General features: G+C 44.1%; 1 protein-coding gene across 1 annotated transcript in view; it reads right to left on the reverse strand.

Moving 5' to 3' along the window:
• The window catches only part of CALN1 (calneuron 1), a 193,441-nt gene extending 182,001 nt beyond the window's left edge, over positions 1-11,440 (reverse strand). The window contains exon 1 of the mRNA XM_006033270.2: positions 11,296-11,440. The gene's annotated coding sequence lies outside the window, so the exon portion shown is untranslated. The remainder of the gene's footprint in view (positions 1-11,295) is intronic.
• Positions 11,441-13,194: the final 1,754 nt, after the last annotated feature.

Below are 13,194 nucleotides of genomic sequence, written 5' to 3' on the forward strand. Positions count from 1 at the left end.
TTGGCCGACGCTCCGCTCCCCTCCCCGGCCTCAGCCCCCTGCTCCCTCCCGCGGCGGCCGGGCTCGGGCAGGGGGAGGGAGCTGGGAGGAGGGAGGGAGGTTGGACCCGGTGGCAGAGACAGGGGTGCCGCCAGGAGGAAGGTGGTCACCCCCCGAGAAGCATTTGCCACGGGGGAAAAAAGGCAGCCGAGGCCAGAAGCCAGCTGAGGGAGGGAGTGCACTGAGCCCCCAATGTAGGACTGAGTGGGGACAGCTTCATGCTCCCCATTTTACCCGCTCCATCGACTGACAACCGGCCCTGGGCGCTCCCTCTGCACCCCCTGCCTCCCCCCTCAGACACCGGTGTGGCCCCATCCAAGCACCATCCTCTTTTCTCCCCCTACCTCTTCCAGGAGGAAGGAAACATGTAGGCACCAGAGTGGCATTATGAGGAAAGTAAAGCACTTGCAGTCATCCCGTGGTAGGAAGGCAGCTCAGTTGATGGTAAGGTGTGAGAAATTGGCTCTTGCGGATGAGCATTTAGACGGCAAGCCTCGTGATTTGCCAAGCGCTGATCTCTGGCTCAGTCCTAATCCATTTTCATGGCTGTCTCCAGCTAATTGTAGTCACTCAGCAGGCTATAATCCAACTAGTCAATCTAACTATTATGCCCATTTTAAAGAAGGGAGATACGAACTATTATACCCATTTTACAGAAGGGAGACAGGGCACAGACAGGCCAAGTGACTCGCCTCAGCTCACACAAGAAGTCTGTGGCACAGTGGGAACCTGGAGCTAGTTCTCCAAAGTCCCAGCTGGGGTCCAAGCTGCTGCCCCCTCATTAATACTGCTCATGGGCATGGCCCCCTCATTAGTACTGCCTGCACAGAGTACTTATAGTACTTACCATAGAGTGCATAAATGCTGCCCTAATTAAATCTCCTGTAAACCACTAGTACAACTGCAGAGTAAATGCATAAGCAGCACTCGGCTGACATTCTCTTTTGTACACAATGTTCTTCAAAATCCCCCCAATCTTTTAAGCAGCTGTGCAAGTGAGTAACTGAACATAAATGAGTGGTTCCACCACAGTTAATAGGACTGATAGGCTGAATTAAAACACATCCATGATGGTAGGACCAGTTCATATCTGTTTCTACAAGGTGCTCTCACTAAACAAGACCTTGGCAGGGGTGAAAGAATGAAAAGTTGCATCTCCTGACCAGTGACCAGAGACTGAAGCACAGATTCAATTAAAAGGATCTCTTATCCTGCCAGTAAATGGATATACATCTTGCATGAGGCCAAAATTCCTCCTGTTCCCTAATTGGAAGGCAAATCAAATGGAGGCGAGACACTAAACCTATTGCAACTGGATTGCAATTTATGATAATTACTTGTATTGAGACACTGTCCAGAGTCCCCAGAATGACTGAGCCTCCACAGTGGTAGTTACACACACACACGCACTGAGTGAAAACAGGGTTCCAGCTCTATAACCGATGCTGTCAAAATGAGATTGCCATGTCAAACTCCTCCCTTGCACAGCTTATTTTCCTTTTGCAATGTGTGGTTCTTCCCAGAGACAAACGTATACCTCTCCGTGAGCACAGACATGTTAAAAATATCAAAATGTTAAAGGCACTGTTCTATCCTGGAAAGAAATTCGGAGCTAGCAGATCTATTTGCTTCATTGACAAATATATATTCTTAAATTTCTTTTCAGCATTCATCCTACAGAATCAAAGCAGTTCAAGCAGAACCAGCTGCATTTTTTTCTTGGCTAATATATCACTTCTATAGTATGTCCCCATCAGCTGCACCAGTGCAAGGCCACTGGAGGCAATCAGTGTCAGGTGGCAGCCATCTGGGTTGTCCCGGGGTCACTGAAGGGCTGATGTGGCCTAATGATAATGGAGGAAACAGTCCAGCTGGATCTCCAGAGAGAGAAAATACATATTTGGTAATTTGAGCATGAGTGGTCTCAAAATTGGGGAAATACAGTAAATATGGGGCCCCACCCTATGAGAATCACTTTATTCATAAGACCTCAAATATACAGCATCTAGGACCTTCACTGCGGCATATTAACTAGAGGTTCTCTCTCCCAGCTGTTTGTAGGGCCCCATAAGCATACTATCACCATCATTACTGTATTTTTCTTCACCGCACCCTTGTGTAAGGTAGGCAGTGCCATTTTACAAGCAAGTGACTGAAGCCAGAGTTTTGCCTCAGCAATGATGATCCGGGCCTAAATGACTTACCCAAGGTCACACAGAGCATTAGTAGCAGAGCAAGACATTGAACCCAGGTGTGCTGAATCCCAGGCAAAACAGCAGACTATCCTCTCTCCCACTCTAAATCTACTCACAAATTCAACACACGACTGGCAGAGGACATGAGCAAAGCCAGACACTTTGCACATGAGTAACTTTTCAGTTATTAACACCCAAATACTAAATAACTTGGACCTAACCCACCATGAAATTCACTGCCCTTCGTAGCTCGTGATGGCTGAAGTAAATGAATGCAGCTTTTTATGAACAAACAGAAAGAAAAAAAAATGGATCCATTTTTTTGTTGCTGTTGCAAAGAGCTCAGAAAGACTACAACAGGTCACATCTAAACATGACAAAATTCAGGAATGAAGAGGTATGTATGTATTTGTTTAAACACAGGCAACAGGGTACCACTATACTGCCAGTTCCCTGCAGTGCCAGCTCTCTCTCCCTTTCCCTCTCTGTTTCAATATACTAGATACTGATGAAGGCAAAGGAGCTAACTGTTTTGCTAAATTATCACAAATCACTGATGCCACCAGCCAATCAGCAGTTTATAATAGGCTCCCAGGTTTTATGGCGTGTTCAGAGGCTATTTTCTCTGCACCCCTCAGCTTCCATGCTTAACACTTGTGGCTTCCCACAAGACAAAAAGAAACCCTTTTCCCTCCGCAATGCCTTTCTGCAAATGCAAAGCAGAAGGTGCTCTCCCTGCATGGTGCTGACATGGTCACTCTAATGGGATTTAGTTGCTGTTTCTCTTTCTTTTAGTTGCCTTCCTCATGGAAGGTGTTCAACAAGGTAGTCAAGGTTCTTTGGGTGAATCTGATATTTTTTATTAGACCAACTTAAATAGTTGGAAAAAATTATTAAGCAAGCTTTCGGGCTCAAAAACCTTTCATCAGGCTAAGGAAGTTTCAGCAGTTGGTGTGTGTGCTCTTCCTGGATGGAATGAAAAGTAAAGAAGCCAGCGGCTGGGCTGGGCTGCATACAAGACAGGTAGTCAGTGAAAATGTAGATTGAGGAGTCAATGGGTGAGACAGGCTGGGGAGGGGAGCGGAAAGAGAGAGAAGGGGGATGAAAGTGGAGAGATACCTGGGGAGTCAGATGTCAGGCAGGTTATAATGTGTCATAAATCCAATGTCTATATTCAGTCCATGATTTTTAGTATCCAGGAGGTTGATGAAGTGGAGTTCGTAGGCTCGTCTCTGGAAGTGTTTTGCAAGTTTCCTTTGAGGATCAGGACAGAGATTGCAGAGAGTGCTTTCCTTGTGAGAAATGTGCCCCCACGTCATTGGGTACTCCTGTCTTTGGTAGATTTCCGGTGTGCGTTCATTCTGGTGCGCAGTTGTTGTTTGGTCTCTCCTACGTATTTTCCATCGGGGCATTTGGTGCATTGGATGAGATGTATTACATTTCTGGAGGTGCAGCTGTAAGATCCAGGAATGCTGATGGCTCTGTTGTGGGGTGTAGTAATAGTGGGGGGTGGTGGAGATATGTTGGCAGGTTTTGCATTTCTTGTCATGGCACAGTCTGAATCTGTTCAGTGTGTTCTGGGCTTGAGGAAGTTTGCTTCTGGTGATGAGGTTGGCGAGGTTCGGTGCTTGTTTGAAGGCTATGATGGGTGGCTCTGGGAAGATCTCTTTAAGAATAGGGTCTCTTTCTAGTATGGGTTGCAATTGTTTGAGGATTTTCCGTACAGGTTCAAAGGACGGGTGATACGTCATAACCAGCAGTGTGCGATTTGTGGGGGGTTTTCTTCTGTACTGCAGCAGTTCTTCACGTGGTATCCAGGTGGCTCTTTCAAACGTGCAATCTCTCTCTCTCTGGAGGAGTGTCCTTGTTGGGTGAAAGCCTTTTTAAGATTGGTGAGGTGGCAATCCCGGGTGTTCTCCTCAGTGCAAATTCAGTGATATCGGAGGGCTTGGCTGTATATCACAGCTTTTTTGGTGTGTTTAGGGTGATTGCTGGTTCTGTGCAGATATGTATGTTGGTCTGTGGGTTTCTTGTGTAACGTGGTCTGCATTTTATCATTCTGGATACTGATCATCGTGTCTAAAGAGGAGATGCTGGTGCTGGAGTATTCTAGAGAAAGTCGGATGGAGGGATGGTGACTGTTGAATTTTTGATGGAACTCGATCAGAGATTGTAGGTTTTCAGTCCAAATGATGAAGATGCCATTGATATATCTTAAGTATAGCAAGGGCTTGATGGTGCAGTTTTTGAGGAAGTCTTCTTCCAGGTGGCCCATAAAAAGCTTGGCATACTGTGGGGCCATTTTGGTGCCCATAGTACCACTGACTTGGTGAAGGATTTTATGCCAGGAAAGTACCATGCTGGCAGGATACAAATTAAATGCCTCGTTCACAAGGTTTTTGCTCAGCTTAACATTCATGTGATTGTACAAGTGTCATATCAGCTGCCAGAGAGCTCTCCATATTCGTTCCTGAATGCACTGCAGACAATCCTAATCGGCTCGAGTGGTGAGGCTTCCATTGGAAACCACTCCACAGTCAATTGATTTCCCCACTTCTCTCTTCCCCCCCAGCCTCTCTCTCACCCATTGACTCCTCAATCTACATTTTCACTGACTGCCTGTCTTGTATGCATACCAGCCCAGCCTGACTTCTTTACTTTTCATTCCATCCAGGAAGAGTATACACCAACTGCTGAAACTTCCTTAGCCTGATGAAGGGTTTTTGAGCCCGAAAACTTCCTTAATATTTTTTTCCAACTATTTAAGTTGGTCTAATAAAAGATATCAGATTCACCCAAAGAACCTTGTCTGCCTATGTCCTTAGACCAACACGGCTACAACCTACACCCCTGCAACAAGGTAGTGTCATTCTTAATGGGAATGCACATGTGTGGCTCACTTGGCAAAGCCAACAGCTCCTTATGTGCACAGCAGTTCCTGTTCCTGCACCCCTGCACAGCTATGATCCAAAAACATGCCAGATCAGAGTGCCACAGGTGGGATGACATTAAGGCTATTGAGGCTGAATATCTGGAGAAACTTTCTAGTGGGGAGTGTGGGGGTTTCCAATGGAAGCCTCACCGCTCGAGTCAATTAGGATTGTCTACAGTGCATTCAGGAAACAATATGGAGAGCTCTCCGGCAGCTGATATGACACTTGTACAATCACATGAATGTTAAGCTGAGCAAAAACCATGCAGCCTTGTGAATGAGGCATTTAATTTGTATCCTGCCAGCATGGTACTCTCCTGGCATAAAATCCTTCCTATCCCCTTTCACCAAGTCAATGAACCACGCAGCATTTCCAACATTTACAGCGGAAGAGTTTATAAACCCAGCGAGCACCAGCAGGGATGGACCCTGATCATCATTACTGCCTCTCCCTCTGCTCCCCACTTGCTCCAGGGAACTAGTAATCAGTCCCTGACCCTGACCATTATTACTCCCTGAGCAAATGCAGCTGCGCTGCCTGATTCATGGGAAGGGGGGAACCAAAGCTCTGCTACCTTCGGCCCACTCCAGCCATTAAAGCTGAGAGCAATGATTCTCAGCCAGGGTGCCGCAAGCTCCTTTGAAAGGGTGCCACAGGGTTCCTCACAATATTAGCACTGTTAGGCTTGCAAACACCTACACATGATTCACAAGATAAACCCAGAGATTGCAAGTATGAATCCACAGTGTCAAGAACATTCTGACCTGTTGTAGTCTTTCTGAGTTCTTTGCAGCAAGAAAAAAATTGGTCTAGTATTTTTCCATAGTCAAAAAATGAATAAAAGCTAACAGCTGGCATTTTCTGAAGTGTGCCTTGAGTCTAAAAAGGTTGAGAACCGCAGCTTTAGAGGCTGTGTAGAAGTGCTGGGATGATTTTACTACCCCTCACATATAGGCCAGGACACCATCCAACAACTAAGGGGAGGGGATTTCTTCAGAGCTTCAGACTAGACATAAGAAAAAGCTTATTTACAAGTTGAGTACTGAGGGTTTGGAACAGGTTCCCACCCAGAGGCGGTACAGTCACCCACCCTGATGATCTTCGAAAAGCATCTTGATGCCCATCTTGCTGGGTCATCTCATCCCGGCCCAAGTGCAAGGAGGCTGGAGCCAATGATCTGTAAGGTCCCTTCCAGCCCCTAAAAAAACTGTGAAACTAGTCATCTGTATTAGGTGTTACACATTTCCATATCCAACCAGAACACTTAATGATACTGAGAACTGATTAACTGGGCTAAGGGCCATCCTCATTTTCATTATGTTTTACATGGAGGTAGGGTTTTGATCCATCCCTTTTCATTTTTTTTTTTCATTGCTTTTTAGTTAACTCTTCAAGGGAAAAGGCCAGCTGGCCTTACACAGAGCCCCATTAACATCAGTGGGGCTGCTTGCATGAATAAAGCATATAGGAACGAGCGCATTATATGTAGGATCAGCTTATAGAGCATGATTTCCTCCCTTTGGCTAATTTTCTTCCCACAAGTTCTTGGAGATATTTTACCAAAAAATCTTCCGTTTAGTAGCAAAACCATCTGCCTTGTCATGGTTTGAAAACAGTAATTGGAAAACCAATTAGAGTTATATACTCCTTTTAAACTGTGCACAGATCAGCTTCTAATCTCAATTACCCCAACATAAATCCAAAGGATCCCCAGTGACGCCTAATTTATGTTCACATAATTGAAATCAGAAACTGGCCCCTACCTCTTTTTTTTACTGTGTGTTTTTTATACTATATATTACTGACTGTGCCAAGGTATTATCTGGTTTGTCAGAATAAATATTAATGGCTATTTTCATTCACATATAAGGACCCATGCTCAGAACAATAGTGCATGAAGTGCACATTGTGGAAATGTGTGTTTTTCTGAAAGGGGATGGTTGTTTCAGAAATCACAAGTATGTCATTTGCATTATGTTTCCGAAAATGATATAGCAAGAGACAATATAATACTAATGTGACAAAGTAACACAGGGAAAAATTATTAAAGGCAGGGAAAGTTGTTGTCACAGACATGCCTAACTGCCTGCGGGTAATTGGTGACAGTTGTCACTGTCAGCACTGAGCCATCACTTTAATAACAAGTGGATTATCATTTGATGTCACTTGTCATTGACATGCTGTACATCAGTCAAACCTGTTAATCAAATATTGAGTACCACCCCCACTTAAGGAGAAGAGGCTCAGGAAACCCATGGCTGGATTGACACAGTAGGAGGTTTTGTTTTGATACCTGCCCATGCTTTGAAGCTCCTCTTTCACCGGAAAAGCACAAGCCATGCAACGCTATGGCTCCCTGGCCAGATGAGCAGGCTGAGGCATAGCCTCAGGAGCTGTTGTTTAACAAGGCTGCCGGCATGCTCCAAGACTGGCAGCATTTGCCACACAGGATTGAATCACTGCTCCATGACACCAGAGCAATTGGGCAGGGGCTGCGGGGCAGCTAAATCAAACCCATGCAACAATGCATTAAGCCAAGGATGATAAACTCATCTGGTCCCGCGGATCCAGTGAGTGACACAGGAACAGCTAACAGGTCAGATGAATGGTGTGGAGCTGACCCGAGGGGCCAGACTGAGCCCATGAACCTCCTTTCCTCCCTGCATGCCAGATCAAGCTCCTACTCTGGCCCGTCCAGGACAGGAGCCACTGGCGGGGTGGTCCTAGACTGGCCCCAGGCAGGTTCCACATGCAGCGCTGGTCCCCGAGCAGGCACCGTGCGTAGAGGGCCCTGCGCAGGAGGCCAGTCCAGCATCGGCCACAAGACCCAGGGCCAGTACCAGGGGTCAGATGATGTGGCTCTATTGGCCGGATGCAGCCCGTGGGACATATCTTTGACACCCATTTCCATTTCCTATAATGTCTCCCTCTTATAATCAATGTGTTATGATTCTCCAGATTCACCGGGTCGAGCTATAGAGGCTTTTAAATGATCAAATCAGTGGGTGTTTTGCTCAATTAAGTCTGCCCAGAGAAATTAAAAGTGGAAGCAATCCATAAGGTCCATCTTGGTGATTAACCTCCCAGCTCATAATTGTTCCCTTAAGTATATTTTGTTTCTAGTTCTCTGTCTAATCCAGTTTTAAATGTCCCGAGAAGTGTAAGTGCTAACATTCTTTAGAGAGAGTTCCCTAATACTTCACACACTAATAGGTCTCACAAAGAGAAGTTTTTCAACTTTCAGCCTAAATTTTCTTTTTGCTCAATTTCATCCCATTATTCCTAATTAAAAACACTTTGCACCTCTAAAACAATTGCTTCCCAGCCTGGATGTTCATACCCTTCTAATGACAGTTAATTATCCCAGAGGAAAGTTGTTCTTACCTTGTTTGATCCTTTATTTCCTTTTCATATTGGATGATTTATTCTAAAGTTTAATTAGCAAATTTGAGAGCTAAGGAGATAGATTTAATAATTAGTGAGTGGGCTTTTGCTTGGGGATTTGAAATCCTTCTGCACACTGTTTATTGTGTTTGCCAGCTCATTAAATTGATTAATTGATGGGCTGGTTATTTGGGGCAGGGGGAAAAAATGAATCATATGAAAAAAAAAATCACTGGGAGTTTGGGGAAAAAGTTAACTGCCACCTCACTTGCTTTGTGGGATAAGCTGGGAGCCATGCCTGGCCAAGATACTTAATGGCCCAAATCTGCTGCCTTTGCCCTCCTCCCTTAGAAGCTCCATTGATTTGATTACTCACAGACCAACCATCCTGAAGAAAGGTTTCAGGGTCAGATATAAATTATCCAGTGGTATTAGTGCTTAGGACATTGGTGGAAGGTAGAGTGTGCACTACCTAGAAATGGGTCCAAACTACAAAACTTCTAGCAGATTCATATCTCCATTCCCACCAGCATTTGGTTCCAAGGTTTCAATTCAGCCTATTAAAGAGATTGAAGCTGGCTGCAAACATCAAATCCAAGCATAGCTTTGGCACAAATCCATCCCATCTTGCTGTCTCAAAGTCCAAGACGTTGATTCAAGGTTTATCATGTTTTCTATGGGGTTCGCCCTCAGTGGAGCTCATAATAGAGTCTATGAGCAGAGAGAGGAAGTCAGCCACGTTAGTCCAAAATCAGGCAAAAGGCATGGTAGAGATGCATCTTATAACCTAACTGGCTGACAGATGTGTCAGTGTCTATGAGCAGGTGCTCACAAAAGTGTAGGCATTTCTAATTCAGTTAGTCTATAAAGTGCATCTCTACCTTGCTTTCTGCATAATAGAATCTGTTAACTTTTGCAACTCCCTTTGATAAACTTTTCCAGTCCAGACACCATTTGAGACCAATCACTACATTATTAGTACATTATTTTAGCAAGATAAAACCATGGGTAACTATGACAAGCCCCATAACAACTTGCTCGCTATCAACTGTGAGTATGAATATTTGTAACTTAGGCCTAAAAGAATATACTGTGGGGTCCACTATAACCTTCCACCATTCACTACAGTGAGTAGGTTCAACATCTCGTGAGATCTCACAAGAGGTTGTAATCTCAAACTGTGGCAATATTGCTCTAGGGATGAGAGAAACATTTCAAATGCTCTGCCTTTGAGATGGGCGATTTTATTATTCTCTCTGTATAGAGAAGGCCTTGGCACATTATGCAATAAAAAAGAAAGAATGCCTCAGGCTCTTGCTATGCCAGGTAAATGAGACCTCTGCTCTCTGAACAGGCCACTACCAGGCAAATCAAAATCTGAGCAGAGTTTTTTGTAATTTTTACAATGGATTTCAGTGGAGAGTTTTTGTTGTTTTGGTTTTTTCTTTTTTTTTTTAAACGCTAGCCCTATAATTTAATGAGTCATATGTTCTAAATCCTTTGTTGCTTTTTCATTTTAAACATCTTTAAATGTTTTGTTGAGAATGTGCCTATTTTTAGACCTCCCTTCAGTAAGAGACATTTTCCCCATTTCAAAGGGGAAGCTCCATTCAGACTTTTGTATTTGGAAGGTTTGTAGGCAGTCCTCACTATAGGGGAGACTTTTTTCCCCCTCCGGGATCTTTAGACGGGCAGGGCTGGCTCTTGCCCGTCTTCAATGAGCACTGCTCTTATCCTCCCTCCTGGGGCAAAATTATTTCCTGCAGGGGTGTGGCAAACACATGTCTACAGACAATCCCATGTTCAATACAACATGCATGCATGTGTAAACCACCTTATGACCCTGCCTAAGGAAGGCTCTATGCAGCAGGCTGAAGAAGTGGTTTTCAGGAGGAGTTAGAAGGATTCTCTTTGCTTTTAGTAGTGGATCCAGAAATGCCTTTACCTCATTCTCTTGCTGTTGTTGGAAGGAAGGAGGCTGGGGGACTGCTGAGGTCCCCCTCCTCCCCCCATCCCATTCACTGGCAGGTTTCACTCTTTTTTTTTTTAATTTTATTTGGAACAAAACCCAATTTTCAGGGAAATAACAAGTCAGGGCATTTCATTTTAAGTCAATTGAAATGGCTCATGGGGCGGGGGGTAGATGTTAAATGGTATTTTTCAATGACTTTCAAGGAAATTTCACAATGCAAAGCGGTTTCAGATCAAACCAGCAAAGCTGTTCACTTCAAAAATGCCAAGTCTGTCCATTCCACTTTTTTCAGATCTTTAAAAAAACAAACCACTAACTGAAAAAGTCATCATCGTTACACATTGATAACACCATGCAAAGAATGTCACCCCTCAGTAGTCAGTGAGTTTTCCATTGGGCATCCCTGTGCAGTGTCTGATTTAGTTGGGTCCTGAAGGGCAAACCCACTCCTCAAAACTAATCCCAGGTAAGCTGTGCTACCTCCTGGAGAGATGTACAGGTCTGGGCAGGAGAAGAAGAACTGCGTCCCTCTCCCCAGAATACAGTGCTACATCCCCGAGGCTCAAGTCTGGATACGGGGATGGATAAGATACATCCTGTCACCTCTCAACACTATCTGCCAGCACACAGGGATCTGCTGCTGAGCTCTCAAAATGGGTTGTGCAAGCTCTTCACTCTCCCCCTTGAACAACAGAGCCACTTGGCCAGCACAGGCCACACTAAAGCCATGGAGAAAGGGGCAACAGACTTGGCCCCTATAGCTAACACTTACCCAGAACTCAGCTACCTTTGTAGTTGGTTGCCTCGTCTAGCTCCACTTGCTGAGTTGCTAAGCACAGAATGAGCTCCCAAATCCTGAAAGTATAACGTTCACTGCCCAGCTTGAGACGGACTTTTTCTGGTCCACGCTTATCCTTTGGTTGAAGGACCCTGGTCCTGGGAAATAAATGGAATTATCCCACAAGTCTGGCAACGACTCTCCCCAAAGATCACAAACAAGTCAAAGATCACGTAACCTTTGTGCTGGATCCTGCGACTGTCACCAAGCATTTGGAGCAAGCGCGGCAGGGGGTTGTGGCACACGTTTGATTGAAGTAAAAGGCCACAGAGGCCTGCTTGTCAACTGCACTGTCCTTCTGAGCTCGGTCATGTCAGGGAGACCTTGAGGCAGCCGTGCAGCACACAGTTCAGTTCAGCAATACACATGCTACAAAACAATACGACTCTCTGACCCCAGATCTAGACTTCGGTGTTTCACTCTTTTCTCAGAACTGAAAGTTGAGATCAGTTATCAAAAATGATCGGTGCCTGCATCCTCTCTAAAAGGGACCCCTTCAACTCAAAATCAGACACTGCAGAAGAGGGAGTTTGAGGTAGCCCTTCTCCGCTGTCAATTTTGGTGATTTCACAGTCCATGTTTTCCTCCTCGAAAAAGTTTTTCTGTGCTCTGTGGCTGCATAAAAAGCCTACATAAACTGCAGGGGAAAATAAATAAGGCTGTAATCTGAAGTTCATTACAAAAGTGCTCAAAGGAGTACAAAGTGAACAGAGTAGAACAAAACAAAAATCTATTTTTTCAGGTATTCTGGTGCTATTTATAACAATATATAGAAAAAAAAATAAAACAGATGTGTGTTACAATGGCAGTACCCCTTCAAAAAATATCACTTTCCCCTGTTATTACACATTCATAGACACTGTCTGTACAGGGAGCTCCAATTTCAATGGATACAGCTTACAGCTATAAAATCAAGCCAGAGCACTTGTAGCATTGAGGCTGGACAGTATATATAAAACCAGTTTGCTCTGTTACTTATTATGAAATTTGCCCAGTCACTCTTGCCACAAACTGACCTTTCAACTGGGAACAAAGGTCAAGGAGTTAACTAATCTTCCAGTGTCTTGGTAGAATAACTGGACACAAAGGGCTGATTTAATCAAAATGTACCCGCAATTAGCTCCTAAAATGTAGTGGCTTTTACCTCTGTTGCATTTTTCAAATTAAATCCCTTATACATCAGGCCTGAGCCAGCAAAAAAATTCTTAGCAAATGAATTGCAATACAGTAGCTAAAGTATGTAGCAGGTGGATTTCTTGGTGAAAAGGAGAAACACGGTACACCATGTCCTTCTGCCTGCCTGCAGGAGACAAAATTCCCACTCAAACCCAATAAAAACGTATTTCTTTTATAACAGCTTCATCAACTATATATTGTTTCTCTGAAAAAATGGATATGATTCTGAAGTCCTCCAAAATCATCAAGAACATTTTTTTTTCCAGTGCATCTCAAAAGTATTAAAAAAAAAATATTGCCTGCAAACAGCTGAAACAGATGGTCTGTTGTGAATCCCCCATAGCCTCATGCAACCATGAGTCAAAATCATTTTTTAAACTAGTAAAAAAAAATCAATTTCTAGATTATAAACCTTCCAAAAATCCCTTTGGACTTCCCAATTCAAAGTCAAGAAAAAGGAGGGCCGTGGCCATTTCAAACCCGCTAATAAACTCAGACCTAGACCATCTTTTATTCTCCACTTACACAGTGATAGAAAGTCACCAGTTTTATTAATATATTATATTATGGAAGGAATTCTCTACTTAAACAAGAATGGCCCTGTGATTCTAGTTAATAACCATTTTATACTATCAAGGTCTCTCCTGCCACTGTGCC

This window comes from Alligator sinensis, unplaced genomic scaffold, assembly GCF_000455745.1.
Source record: "Alligator sinensis unplaced genomic scaffold, ASM45574v1 scaffold1227_1, whole genome shotgun sequence".
NCBI lineage: Eukaryota > Metazoa > Chordata > Crocodylia > Alligatoridae > Alligator > Alligator sinensis.